Source organism: Lactuca virosa, chromosome 2, assembly GCF_052849685.1.
Source record: "Lactuca virosa cultivar CGN04683 chromosome 2, Lactuca_virosa_CGN04683_v6, whole genome shotgun sequence".
Lineage (NCBI taxonomy): Eukaryota > Viridiplantae > Streptophyta > Magnoliopsida > Asterales > Asteraceae > Lactuca > Lactuca virosa.
In genome coordinates, this window is record NC_136427.1 from 235,985,224 (window position 1) to 235,999,181 (window position 13,958).

At 39.0% G+C, this 13,958-nt stretch overlaps 6 non-coding genes and 1 pseudogene across 6 annotated transcripts; all 7 read right to left on the reverse strand.

Moving 5' to 3' along the window:
• Positions 1–205: 205 nt before the first annotated feature.
• Positions 206–323, reverse strand: LOC145161852 (5S ribosomal RNA). The gene has a single exon (XR_013738721.1). It is a non-coding gene; the product is annotated as a 5S ribosomal RNA (ribosomal RNA).
• Positions 324–544: 221 nt separating this feature from the next.
• Positions 545–664, reverse strand: LOC145161797 (5S ribosomal RNA). The gene has a single exon (XR_013738671.1). It is a non-coding gene; the product is annotated as a 5S ribosomal RNA (ribosomal RNA).
• A 221-nt stretch (positions 665–885) lies between these two features.
• LOC145161850 (5S ribosomal RNA) lies at positions 886–1,004 on the reverse strand. Its single transcript, XR_013738719.1, has one exon. It is a non-coding gene; the product is annotated as a 5S ribosomal RNA (ribosomal RNA).
• A 220-nt stretch (positions 1,005–1,224) lies between these two features.
• On the reverse strand, positions 1,225–1,343 carry LOC145161858 (5S ribosomal RNA). Its single transcript, XR_013738722.1, has one exon. It is a non-coding gene; the product is annotated as a 5S ribosomal RNA (ribosomal RNA).
• Positions 1,344–1,562: 219 nt separating this feature from the next.
• Positions 1,563–1,682, reverse strand: LOC145161853 (5S ribosomal RNA; annotated as a pseudogene).
• A 222-nt stretch (positions 1,683–1,904) lies between these two features.
• LOC145161921 (5S ribosomal RNA) lies at positions 1,905–2,023 on the reverse strand. Its single transcript, XR_013738778.1, has one exon. It is a non-coding gene; the product is annotated as a 5S ribosomal RNA (ribosomal RNA).
• Positions 2,024–2,248: 225 nt separating this feature from the next.
• Positions 2,249–2,368, reverse strand: LOC145161849 (5S ribosomal RNA). Its single transcript, XR_013738718.1, has one exon. It is a non-coding gene; the product is annotated as a 5S ribosomal RNA (ribosomal RNA).
• Between the last annotated feature and the right edge of the window lie 11,590 nt (positions 2,369–13,958).

The following is a 13,958-nucleotide window of genomic DNA, read 5'->3' on the forward strand; positions in this document are numbered from 1 at the left end:
GCCCGTCGAAGTTTCGCGACGAAACCGACACGACACTACGCGACGTAAATAGTGAATTTACGATAGAGTGCTTTTTAGCCTTAGTAATCTAAACGAAAGTTGTAGTATACGTTAAACCGAGAGTGTGCATAAAAAGAACGCCCAAATCTGACTTCGTATGAGGAAGTTATGATTTTTCTATGATTTTTAGCCTTAGTAATCTAAGGGGGTGGAACACGAGGAATTCCCAATGGGTCACCCATCCCAGTACTACTCTCACCCAAGCACGCTTAACTGCGGAGTTCTGATGGATCCGGTGCATTATTGCTGGTATGATCGCACCCGAAATAATTCCCATGCTTATTGTTTTAATGTCTTACAAGACGCAGATCGTGATTACCCTCCTTTCTTTGCGGTGCGCGAGGTGTGGGACCCACGTGACCGACCAACTCCGATCGAAAAATAGGAAACCCTACAACCATGAACCGGAGACCACACAAGCATAGAAATAACGACAAAACTCGTACGTACATGTTAAAAGTAGGACATCGGGCAATAAAAAAAGGGGGTGCAACACGAGGACTTCCCAGGGGGGTCACCCATCCTAGTATTACTCTCGCCAAAGCACGCTTAACTTCGAAGTTCTGATGGGATCCGGTGCATTGGTGCTAGTATGATCGCACCCGAAATACTTCCCATGCTTATTGTTTTTATGTCTTACAAGACACAGATCGTGATTACCCTCCGTTATTTGCGGTGCGTGAGGTGTGGCCCCCACGTGATCGACCGACTACGATCGAAAAATAGGAAACCCTACAACCATGAACCGGAGACCACACAAGCATAGAAATAACGACAAAAATTGTACGTACATGCTAAAAGTAGGACATCGGGCAGTAAAAACGGGGGGTGCCACACGAGGACTTTCCACTGGGTCACCCATCGTAGTACTACTCTCGCCCAAGCACGCTTAACTGCGGAGTTCTGATGGGATCTGGTGCATTAGTGCTGGTAAGATCACACCCGAAATACTTCCCATGCTTATTGTTTTTATGTCTTACAAGACGCAGATCATGATTACCCTCCGTTCTTTGCGGTGCGTGAGGCGTGGGACCCACGTGACCGACCGACTCTGATCAAAAAATAGGAAACCCTACAACCATGAACCGGAAACCACGCAAGCATAGAAATAAAGACAAAACTCGTACGTACATGCTAAAAGTAGGACATCGGGCAATAAAAAAGGGGGTGCAACACGAGGACTTCCTAATGGGTCACCCATCCCAGTACTACTCTCGCCCAAGCACGCTTAACTGCGGAGTTCTGATGGGATCCGGTGCATTAGTGCTGGTATGATCGCACCCGAAATAATTCCCATGCTTATTGTTTTAATGTCTTACAAGACGCACATCGTGATTACCATCCGTTCTTTGCGGTGCGCGAGGCGTGGGACCCACGTCACCGACCGGCTCCGATCGAAAAATAGGAAACCCTACAACCATGAACCGGAGACCACGCAAGCATAGAAATAACAACAAAACTCGTACGTACATGCTAAAATTAGGACATCGGGCAATAAAAAAGGGGTGCAACATGAGGACTTCCCAGGGGGGTCACCCATCTTAGTATTACTCTCGCCAAAGCACTCTTAACTGCGGCGTTCTGATGGGATCAGGTGCACTGGTGCTAGTATGATCGCACCTGAAATACTTCCCATGCTTATTGTTTTTATGTCTTACAAGACGCAGATCGTGATTACCCTCCGTTCTTTGCGGTGCGCGAGGCGTGGCACCCATGTGATCGACCGGCTACGATCGAAAAATAGGAAACCCTACAAACATGAACCGGAGACCACGCAAGCATAGAAATAACGACAAAACTCGTACGTACATGCTAAAAGTAGGATATCGGGCAGTAAAAAAGGGAGGGTGCAACACGAGGACTTCCCAATGGGTCACCCATCCCAGTACTACTCTCGCCTAAGCACGCTTAACTGCGGAGTTCTGATGGGATCCGGTGCATTAGTGCTGGTATGATCGCACCTGAAATAATTCCCATGCTTATTGTTTTTATGTCTTACAAGACGCAGATCATGATTACCCTCCGTTCTTTGCGGTGCGCGAGGCTTGGGACCCACGTGACCGACCGTCTCCGATCAAAAAATATGAAACCCTACAACCATGAATCGGAGACCACGTAAGCATAGAAATAACGACAAAACTCGTACGTACATGCTAAAAGTAGGACATCGGGCAGGAAAAAGGGGGGGGGGGTGCAACACAAGGACTTCCTAGGGGGTCACCCATCCTAGTACTACTCTCGCCCAAGCACGCTTAACTGCGGAGTTCTGATGGGATCCGGTGCATTAGTGCTGGTATGATCGGCAAATGATATCTTATCTGATAAATGATTCTTAAAATAAATTTCTATTGATCGAATGGACTGAATGTTCATCTAGTTTGTATTTTTTGGCACTATTTTTTGGAAGGGCATAATTATCTTAAAAAGATCTAGCAAGGTACTCGACAAAGAGCATTATATATAAGTTTATCACATTAATAGGGTCATGAAACTATCAAATCACCCCAAAATTTATGTGACAATGTAATAAATATTCATAACATTTTATGGTTTAACCGTTAAAGAGTGTCTTATTAGGCATGTCAATCTGCCACCAACGTTCCAATTGAGACCAAATACCAATCGTAAGAGGACACAAGAAAAAAGTGTGATCCGAAGATTCAACATCAGAATCACAAGAACTACATATCATAGTATCAATGTTAATGCCTCGCCTATCAAGATTCACTTTGACTGTTCAACTTCAACCTCTAAGCTAAGACGATAACCTTGATCAAAACAAGGTTATCCAATTTATTAGGTGTATCATTAGACGGATATCAATGTTAATGCATTATCTATCAATATTCACTTTTGACTGAACTGAATGTCAACATAATCCGGTTTAGCAAACATATTGAATGTCTCATTGCAATCGATATCGGGTTGTTGACTTTTTACATTTACTACAGTCTAGCTTTGTACCTACTAAGAATGTCATATGCATTAAATTTATGTTTAAACAACCACATTGGATTGAACAAGATTGACCCCTTCTAGTTGGGGGCACTAGTAACAACGTACTATTTTTAATAAACGTCTTAAACTCATCAGGCATAGCATTTTTCCAGTTTGGGTCATTAAGGGCCTGAATGTGAGATTATTGGAATTAGAGATAGAGTGGAATTGTGAAGGTTTAGGCATTGAGTTGGATTTACAAACTCAATACACAAATAAGTGGTCATCAGGTGTTAATTTGTAATGGTAACCATGGGAAGAAAGGGATGTGGATGTTGGTCGGTGGCTATCGAGAGGGGTGTGTAGGCGTTATTTGGGTCGTGAGTGGTTGCTGTAGGGATGGATGTAGCGACTTAGGATACTCTTGTGGTTTTAGGACCGTCGCTGGCAGACGAATGAATGTGATGGAGGGTGGTGTTGGTTATAGGAGATGAAGAGAAGTCGGTGGTGGTGGATGGGGTGTTGTCGACATGTGTAGTCGGAGAAAGAAGTAGCCAGGTGGCTAATTGATTTGGTTTTAGATTGTTTTCGAGGAATATGTAAGATGGTGGGTCATTTGGAGTCAAACTAGGGTTTACAGCCGTAAACCCATGTTGGCCGTGAACCCCTCTTCATATGTATGAAGATCCTTCATTATTCTTCATTTCTTACATCTTCAAGTCAAGAACTCTCATTTCTCTCTCAAGTATCATCAAGGATATCCTCCTTGATCTTCAAAAGTGTAAGTGATTCTTCCATTCTTACTTGATATCATTCTTATTCAAGTGAAACCCTTTGATTTCATCCATGAATTCAACTCCTTTGGGTTTAGATCTTCAAATCACCATCTTTTCACCAAGAACACACACTTGTTCTTAGGGCCGTAAACACCTTCAAGACTTCCATTAAGTAAGTATCCTTTCCATACACTTGTTTATCCATTAGAAGCTCTTTATTTCCAACCATGAAACAACCACTTTGTGCAAGATCTTCAAGAGTTCATGGCCGTGAACCCTTCATGTGGTCGTGAACCCTTCGTAAGATCTTAATATGGCCGTGAACCCTCCTTCCTTGGCCGTAAACCTTTCATAGGATCAAGCCTTGGGTCATAAACACTTCATGTGTGGCCGTAAACTCTCCTATGGCCATAAACACTTATAATGTGGCCGTGAACACCCTTTCATGCAATCATATGTGATTGTAACAATTCATTCCAAGTGTTTCCTAGCACCTAAGGTTGTTCCCTTGCATGATTAGTTGTTATATACACTAATTATATACATATATGTGTCATTATATGCTTAATAGGATCCGTTTGTGCTCGAGACTTCACTTGGCATACTTAGCATCCTAATCGATCTTTCATTCGAATCACTCACTGCATGTGAGTTCATACCCCTAAACTTATCTTTTAATGATTTTAAATGCTTTTATGAGGGGAATACAAGTGGAAAACAATATAGTTATAGCATCAATCACATGTGATTTATAACTATCAAACAAAAGGATTTCTTAGACTTCAAAACCGTGTTATCAAACAAACTATTTCAAATCATTTTATAAACTTCTTTTATACCAAATCATATCCGTCTATCTATTTATGTATAAGTATGCTTTAACAAACTTAGGACTATTGCTAGATACCTTGAATCCTGTTCCTTGTTCGGTTGTGGGCTCGGGGTAGGATCATTACTCCGAATGTCGGTTAAATCATAGTTATACTTATTAAATACATATGTGGATATTAAACTCATTTTTAAGGATTATACTTAACTTAGTTGCTTGGTAAGTAATTGAGTCTTTTCTATACATCAGTAACAGTCAAACAATCATACTAGTAAACTATAATAGGTATAGTTTAGGAGAATACTACTTACTATTTGTAGAACAATGAAACTTACAAGAGTCAGTTCAAACATACTAATACTAGAACAGGAAGGAACATACTATAACTAGAACAGAAGGAACATACTATAACTATAACAGAAGGAACATACTACAACTAGAACAAAAGGAACATACTATAACTAGAACAGGAAGGAACATACTAATACAATAACAAAGATAACATTAATGTGAGCCACTACTTCATGGCATGGCAAAATACTGTTGTGTCACGTTTTGTAACCAGAGTCTCTTGGAGGGAGAGCGTGAGTTTCTGTATAGATCTATACGGGATTGACCATCCTACACCTTGCTGCTAGCTACAGTGGGACCTGCAGGTCTACGGGTGACGAATGTCATACCATTTCGACGTCTTTGATCGTCGTGTTTTACTAGTCAATCAAGTATGGTTATAATGTCATCACATTTTACCTTAATTAAACAATTGGTTTAAGGTAGTTAGTACATCAGTAGTTACTTTATACATTACTACTGTACATCTTCATTTTCCCATTACATTGATATAATGATCTTCTCACATAAGCGGTAATGTAAACTATTTTCTGGTAATGATAGTCATACTTGGGAAAACACTCACTTTTACAAAAGAATAAACATACAGAACAGTCGATTCTTGGAAGAAGACTACTTTCCAATTTAGTAGAAAATATAGGATTTTCTAGGAAGTATACAAACATTTACATCAAACACTTACAAACTTTTCATCAAACTTATACAAATATTTGACATTAAAATACTTATGAACTCACCAGCTTAAATGCTGATCTACTCTTTCAAAATAACTTGTATTCTCAGGTCACCAGTAGACAGGTACCGATGACCAGGTTTTGAGAAGACAGAGCATGTTCAAGACTCGTCTTTTATTTTGATTCATATTTTGGTGTCTTTCAAACTTTACACAGAACACACTTGTATTAAATTATATTATTAATGCAATGAATGATGTTGTTGCTTGTTTTACTATTGTGCATTGTTATGATACTGTACATGACGTCCTCCGCCCCCGAATGTTTCTGCCATTCTGGTTTGGGGGTGTGACAGTACCCACCATGGTTGTAGGTATACCCAAGAAAAATGCACGTGGTGTAGCGTGTGGCTATTTTGTGAGGTAGATGGCGGCCCGAGTAGCATAATTTGAATATACGAAGATTATCATATTATTGGATTAGGTGTCTAAGCTAATAACTGAATTGGTATATACTTAAATTATTAACAAAGTCCTTTTGGGTTGTCCTCAAACCTGGTAATTGAATAAGATGACTTTTAGAGAGAGAGGGAGAGAGACTGATTTATTGATTTATTATATGATTGATAAATAACAATAAATGTTTTGTTAATATATTATGAGAATAATATATTAATTAGAAATTGTAACACCGTAAATTTTCAAACAAAATTTTCATTTTTAAAATCACATAATTCTCATAATAAATTTCACAAAAATCCCATATATTTAATTTACAAACGCAACTCCATAATTGTTTGATTAATAATCTAGGATCCTCAAAACATAACTCTTCTCCGGTGTGTACAATCAAGCCAGCGCCTTCCCGTGATCTTGAGAAGAACCTGAAACACATATCACATAACACGGTAAGCACGAAGCTTAGTGAGTTCCCCAAAATATCACACACATCACATTAGCCACTCGAGGCTAACACAGTACGACCCTCCGGTCAATGTGTCTCAGTGGAGACCATCCGATCCCACAACTCGAGTGGACCTTCCGGTCCTAACTCAATAAGCTCATAATAATAATACTCAACATAAATCACAAAGACATAATGCAGAATATCACAAATGTACAGGTAAGCACATAAGACACCTCGGTCACATAAAGATACCACTCATGGTAAGTATAATGAGAAGACTCACCTCGGATGATGAACAACTCCTATAGATGCTGCTGCTGCACCGGCCTCTAACACTGGACCAAATCCACAATTACCCAATTAAGATTTAAGTCCAAATCCTCACTCCTTAGGTCTAAAGGTAGTCCACTAACTAGCCCATCAATAATGAATGGGCCCACCAAGGTCCAATAATGAATGGACTCCCCCGAGGCCCAACTCTCAAGTCCAAGTGACAAGCCCAACACAAGGGCCCAAGGCATATATATAATATTTCTCTGCTCAAAATGTCTAGCACACAAGCCCAAAGATCCAGGCCTAACCCATAAGGCCCATATAAGATTTAGCCCAAAAAACCCACAGAGAGGTTTCGCGGGGCGTACCTCCCTTGGTACACTCAACGTACACAAGCATGCACGAAAATCTGATCAGGGACAACAACCCAGTACGCGGGGCGTACTAGGATTACGCTCAGCGTACGTCCAATATGGCTTTTCTCACTTTCTTGGTCTTAACCTGTTAAGACCTTATCTCATATCACAGATCTGGACTCCCTAAAGGCTCTTACTCCATAAAGTCTGTGACTTTAAGCCTTTGCATGGCTGGTAAAGTCACAAACACCCAAAACTCTCATTTTCTCATCTCAAATGCACATCAACTCATGCATGGGTTGATTCAAACTTCCAAGTCTTGATTTTTATGACACTACACCACCAAATACACTCAAAGGGGTTGATCATAGTCTCTGGAGCTCAAATATCACATAAAGTCTCCAACTTTTGGGACAAAACTCTAAAATACTCTACTATGATGCACAAATCAAAAGAGTGAGAAAGCTTGGAGCTTTATACCTCTAGATGAAGCTCCCAAATCAGATATGCTCAGATCCAAGGCTTGGACTCTCACTCCTTCTTCTCCAAAGCTCCTTCTTCACTCCAAGAACACACAAAAATACTTAAAGGCTCTCAAATGGACACACACAAGCTCAAGAACGAGGATTAGGGTTTGAGAGGGTTTATTGTCCGTGGATGGTGGCCAGGAATGAGGCCATATTATTCTTTATATAGGGACACCCCCTCATTTAGGGTTTTCAGTATGTGCCTAGTACGCCCAACGTACTTGGTGACTCCGCTTCAAATTCACGCACATGAGTACGCTAAGCCTACACACACGTACGCCCAGCGTACTCAGTTGCCACCTTTCTTAAATAAGGGAATTTTCTTGCCAAAACTTCAAACTTCCATAGTTTCCTCGATATAACTCCGTTTCCAATGAACCTCATATCTACGGAAAGGTGACGAGAAGACCTACACTTCTAGCAACTCGTCGCAACCCCGAGGCTTCTTCATGCCCGGGTTGCAGCCCACGAACCCTAATCACGGACAATCCGAAACAGGATGTTACAGAAATAGTATTATTAAATTAATAATTAATAAGAAATTAATTAGAACTAATTTTGGGATTAATTGAATTAATTAATAGTGCAAGGACCTAATCTGTAATTATTCAATAGTTGAACAAAAGGGTTTCAGAACCTTCCCCATAGAGGTGGATGGTTTGGAGGGTGGTTCTAGGGCTTTTATAATATCCTTTGGTGGTTTTCGAGACCAATAAAATTAATAACCCTATGTATTTTACACTAAAATAGTGTATAGTGGTTAAGGGGTCGAATCCGCGGGGATTGGTTCAATTTTATAACTCTATGAAAAATCTCTTTGTAAAAGTACTTATATAATAACAATAAACGTAAAAATGGGGGTTTTGATATTTTAAAATACTTGAAATGAAACTAGGATTAAACTAAGATTTAAATGGGCAATTCAACAAAAATATGAGTTTGATGTAAAATCGATAAGAGAAAGATGGTTGACTTAAGGTTTCCTCACTTTGACTTTTGATGAACATATCATTAGAATCCAATGGTACAATACTTGTTTTAAATCCTTGATTTGGCTATAGTAATCCAAGAAGTTTGAGATTACCTAGACTTTTCTTAGTTGTTAAAATGGTTAGAGAAGCTCATAACAATTTCCTTAGTCAAAGTCACAATTTCCATTAAGAATGTAATTAGTGAAAGTCAACTAGCATTAAGAACCAAAAAGTCACCAAATCCAAGAAGAGTCAAATGCTTTCACTACCATTTGGAGAAAATGTTTTTATGATTGTGTGAAGCAAAACTAACACAAAAATCACTTTTTGCTTGCTAATTTGAAGATCCTTTACTTAATCAAGAAATTAGCCAACTAATCACCACAAGCACACTTAAACTCATGAATAAAAACATACAAGTAGTGATAAGATGTTAAAACACAAATCATTCCCATAAAGATTCAAGAAAAATTTCATGGAGTCTTCAACATTCACCAAACATTCAAAGGATTTCACCAAAGTCAACCAAGTTTTGTTTAGTCAAGCATGGCTAAACTCAAGAAAACAAAGTTAATGTAAACTGTACGAAACATGAAGCAAGATTTAGAGATGAAAAGATGATGTTCTTCAAGGTTCTTGGCCTTCAAAATCCTCAAAAACTCCAGAGAAAATGCTCCAAAATCGGATGTGCAAGTGTTCAGAAAAGTGGCACACCAACCTTCCCCATATAGACTTCCAACAAAAGTTCTGAAATTGCCCTTGCAGGAATCCACGCGGGCCGCGTGAACTTGACAGAGTGTGGGACTTCTTTGAGTATTGGGCCTCCACAACTTAGTCCATTGACCTAGTTTGAGCCCGATTTGCTTCTAGGCCTATTTTCTTCAAGTTTTCTTCATTGTTATCCCAATTTGGCTTTTTCCAAATCACCCATAACTCTCATAATCTCTCGATCATTAATTCACGCACGCTTGAAAATTTCTTCCATCTTCATTTAATTGAGAGTCCATCTTCTTCCATGCTCCATCCATCTAAAGCCCATTTTATGCATCACCTCCACTAGATATTAAGCCCAAAAATCTTTATTGTCCTCTATGTCCAATCTCTTTCCATACGTCCCGAACATTCCCGCTCCGTTAGTTTCCAAAAACCTTCAATTATGCTCACAAAACTAGAGAGTACCCAAAGTAGTCATAAAATAACAAAAAGGAAAATATGCATGGAAATTAACTAAAATGTGAATGAAATAAACTAAAATAAACTATAAAAAAGAAGTAAATAAAATGAAACTATCAAATCACCCCAAGCTTAATCCTTACTTGTCCTCAAGTAAGACAAGACTAAAATGAACTTGGGATGAACTATCATAAGAAAAATAAAAGGAATGGATAGATTCGTGGAACCTGATGATAGTTAGTCAACATGGTCAGAATTGATCTTGCAATTATCTCATGAATTTTTCATCCGATGACAATGGAACCATAAACCACATCCAGAACAACTCCTCTAGGTGAGTAAGGAGGGATGGTCAGTCGCAGCCCAATGTAACATGCATACAATAAAGAACATCTGTAGTAGGGAGAAAGCAGATGGACGGGCTTGCGTGGAGCTCTTCTTTAAGTGTACACTCTTATCATGAAAGTTGCGTGATCTCACGTTTGTCGGCCACTCTCAAGTGTGATTGGGTTTCATCGTTGGGCACCGTTGTAGGAATCAATTTACTTAGTGTTGGCCCAAACCTCCCGTAGTATCTGAATCGACAGTCTCCCTAACATCACCAATTTGCAAAAAAAAACAACTCGATCTATATACAATAAAACAAACCTATATAAATGAATATCAAACGTCGGGTGACCAAAATGTAGGAAGATTTGTTCAATAATTGAACCGGTCACCCATCTAAGATTATCGCCGCTTGGATTTTTTTTAGTACATTAACTTGAAGGTAATGCACTAACATATTGAATTTTTTTGCTTTTTATCAAGAAAACTTTTTGACTCAAAATTTGGTTCCCAAAAGTATGTAAGTGGAACCGAAAGGGTAATAATATAATCTGAATGCTCTAAGTGTGAAAATGGCCACGTGTGGAGCATAAAGATGTAAGCTCCTTTTCAAACTTGTGATTTTCCAAAAATAATGAAAATGTCCAAATGTGGACTAATCGACTCTCTAGAATCCTAAGAAAATCGCAAAAAAACATGGTGATGTAAAGAGACCAGATACAGATTCTACTCGGGGACAAGCACCAGTGCTTCATCCTAACGGTTCAAACATGATCAAGTGTGATCCTCTCAGCGGTATGGACCACAGGGCTAAGAACATCCATTGCTATAGTATATCCTACGGTTGTTAGTATTGCATGCATAATTATTCATAAAACTACCTGGCCATGATCACTTACCACTTTAAGCTCCAATAGTTGATCCCAAGTATGAAGTCCCAAACTACAGCTAATGGTCCCAGTTCGATGTGTGAGATAGCAAAAAGATCCTGGACCAATAATGATACAATAACTATGAACCTGCTCCATGACATCTAAAGGGGTGAGAATAAACAGATAACAAAAATGCATGGATGCTAATGCCCTAAGCTAAATGTTATGCAAAAATAAAAAGTAAAAAAGAAGAAAATAAAATCTTTTTGGAATTTTAAAAAATAAAAGAAAAAAATGAATGTAAATTAGCCTAAAACTAAAATGATATGCAACCTAACTAAAAATGCATGAAAAAAAATAAAAGGAAAAGGGAAATGCCCCATCCCAAGCTTAAGAACACGCATTGTCCTCAATGCTTAAGGAAAGGGTGGAAATGACCTAAATCGGAGGGTCGGGCGGCGGAAAGTGTCTGTGGCGGTGGTATCGCGGGATTCCGACCGGTAGATCTTCGGGAAATCGAGTTTTTGTGTGGGGCTTCAATGGAGGTTGGTGTTCTTGAGAGGGAAAAGAAGATGTAGGAAAGAATAAGAAGAAGTCGATGGGGGTAGGGAAGAAGAAGGACTGCCATTTAATTCATCTGTTCAAGATACTCAACCTCAGTCAACGTTGATCAACAAATGTCAACCCACTTAAATTCCGGTCAACACAGCTTACACAGGAGGGCCGCGGGCCGCGTAGAGGTTGCGTGTAACATTATTTCTTTTCTTTCGAGTCCACAGAAAGTCCAGAAGAAATTTGGGTCGAACCACGCGGGCCGCACAATGGCCGCGTGAACTGAAGCTCAAAAAAATACTAAGTGTTGAAACCAGCCATGCGGGCCGCATGGAACCCACACGCTGGCCGCATGTGCTGAACAGGGTTGGAGGTAATTCTTCTACGCGGGCAAGGAATGGGCCTCACATAAGCCGCCTGCACAGGACTATATGCCGCCCGCGTGGGGTCGTCATGCAGGCCGCGTGACTTCCTGCACTTCAGAATTTGAATTTTTTTCTAAAAACTTGATTTTTGGCCAAAATGATTCCCGCAAAGTCCCGGTTTCAAAAACACAACAAAAGTTTGGACCAAATGTGAAAATAAAGCTTGAAAATTTTCAAAAATGAACACGTTGAAAACAAAAAAAAGTTTTCAAAATCATTTTACCAACTATTTCTCAATATTTTGGGGTGTCCAAATGGACGATGAATTGGATATTTGCATCAAAACCTCCATAGAAAGGCTTCAACCGATGTCCATTAACCTTGAAAACTTGCCCCGTGTCAACATTTTTTAATTTCCACACCTCCATTGTGGCTCTTTACTTGTATTTGACTTTCTTTTTACGGGAGAACCATACCGGACTTAGAACTTTGATAATAGCAATCATCCAACCATATTCTTTCTTGTACTTGTTTAGTAAGGTGACCAACTCTTCCATCTTTGACATGGTGGTCGAGTTGGTGACCGGTTGGGCATCTTCCTTCTTGGGATTTGTATGCTTTGAAGGGTTCGACAAATTTATCGTTTCCGGCTCTTGTGGTTCGTCTACCACTGGAGTTAGTTTCTCAATGGTAGTGGGTGGATCAAACTCTCTTTTGTTAACCCCCAACACTTCCTTTATAGTTTCATTCATATCTTTCTCAATTTCTTCTTCCTTTTTATAGCCTCTTCTACTTCTACTTCTTCTTCCTCTTCTCCATATAACACTCTTGGGCCATCAAAACTTTTCTCATCTTTCAAAGGAATGGAACATGTGCTATGTCATAGGCTCTCTTTAGATGATAGTTTGTCTTGAGCTTCCATTATACTTATTGTTTGAGCAATTTGTGTTATTTGTTGCTCTAAGCTTTTGAGGCTAGCTTGGGTTGTTTCCTGGAAATTTTGGGTAGAAGAGTCAATGCTATTCACGATTTCCTTTAAGGACATGCTTTGCATTTCAGGTTGTTGAGGAGGCGGAGGATATAGATGTTGGAATTGTGTAGTTGGTTGGTATGGGTCACTTCTCTAAGCTTGGTTGTTGTCCCACCATTGATCATGTTGAGGTTGATCATAACTCCATTGATTTGATCAGTAGTAGCTTCCCCTTTCTTGCACTTCTTCCCATTCTCCTTGGAAATATGGACACATATCGGAATGATGTCCAATTTGGGTGCAATTATCGCAAGGAAGAGTTGTGGGTTGCACACTTTGGTCACTTCCAATCATCATAACTAACTGAGTTAGCTCAGAAAGTTGGGTTTCAACGCAAGGAGTGTTCATTTATGAACCATACTTTTTTATTTTTTTTTATTTTGGGGTTTTAAATTAGAGTACCTGCACAATGAGATATAGGAATAGATAGACAAATTGATTAAATCAAAACCATTCCCCGGCAACGGCGCCAAAATTTGGTGGTTGTTGAGGCCAACAAAATTAATAACCTTATATCTTTTACACTAAAATAGTGTATAGTGGTAAAGGGGTCGAATCCGCGGGGATTGATTCGATTTTATAACTCTATGAAAAATCTCTATGTAAAAGTACTTGTAAAATAACAATAAAAGTAAAAATGGGGGTTTTGATCTTTTAAAATACTTGAAATGAAACTAGGATTAAACTAAGATTTAAATGGACAATTCAACAAAAATATGAGTTTGATGTAAAATCAATAAGAGAAAGATGGTTGACTTAAGGTGTAACATACACGTTCAGTTATCGTGTTTTGTTTAAAAATGAATATTAATAAATATTATATGGTTTTGAGCATTGAGTTCTAACAAGATGGTTTTATGAGATTTGAAGTAAAACTATGTTTAGAATCATTCGGAAAGTATTGGAAGTCTTATGAGATTCCAATCAAAAGTCAATTATCAAAATAAACGAAAATATAAAGTTGGAAATAAGTAAAAAT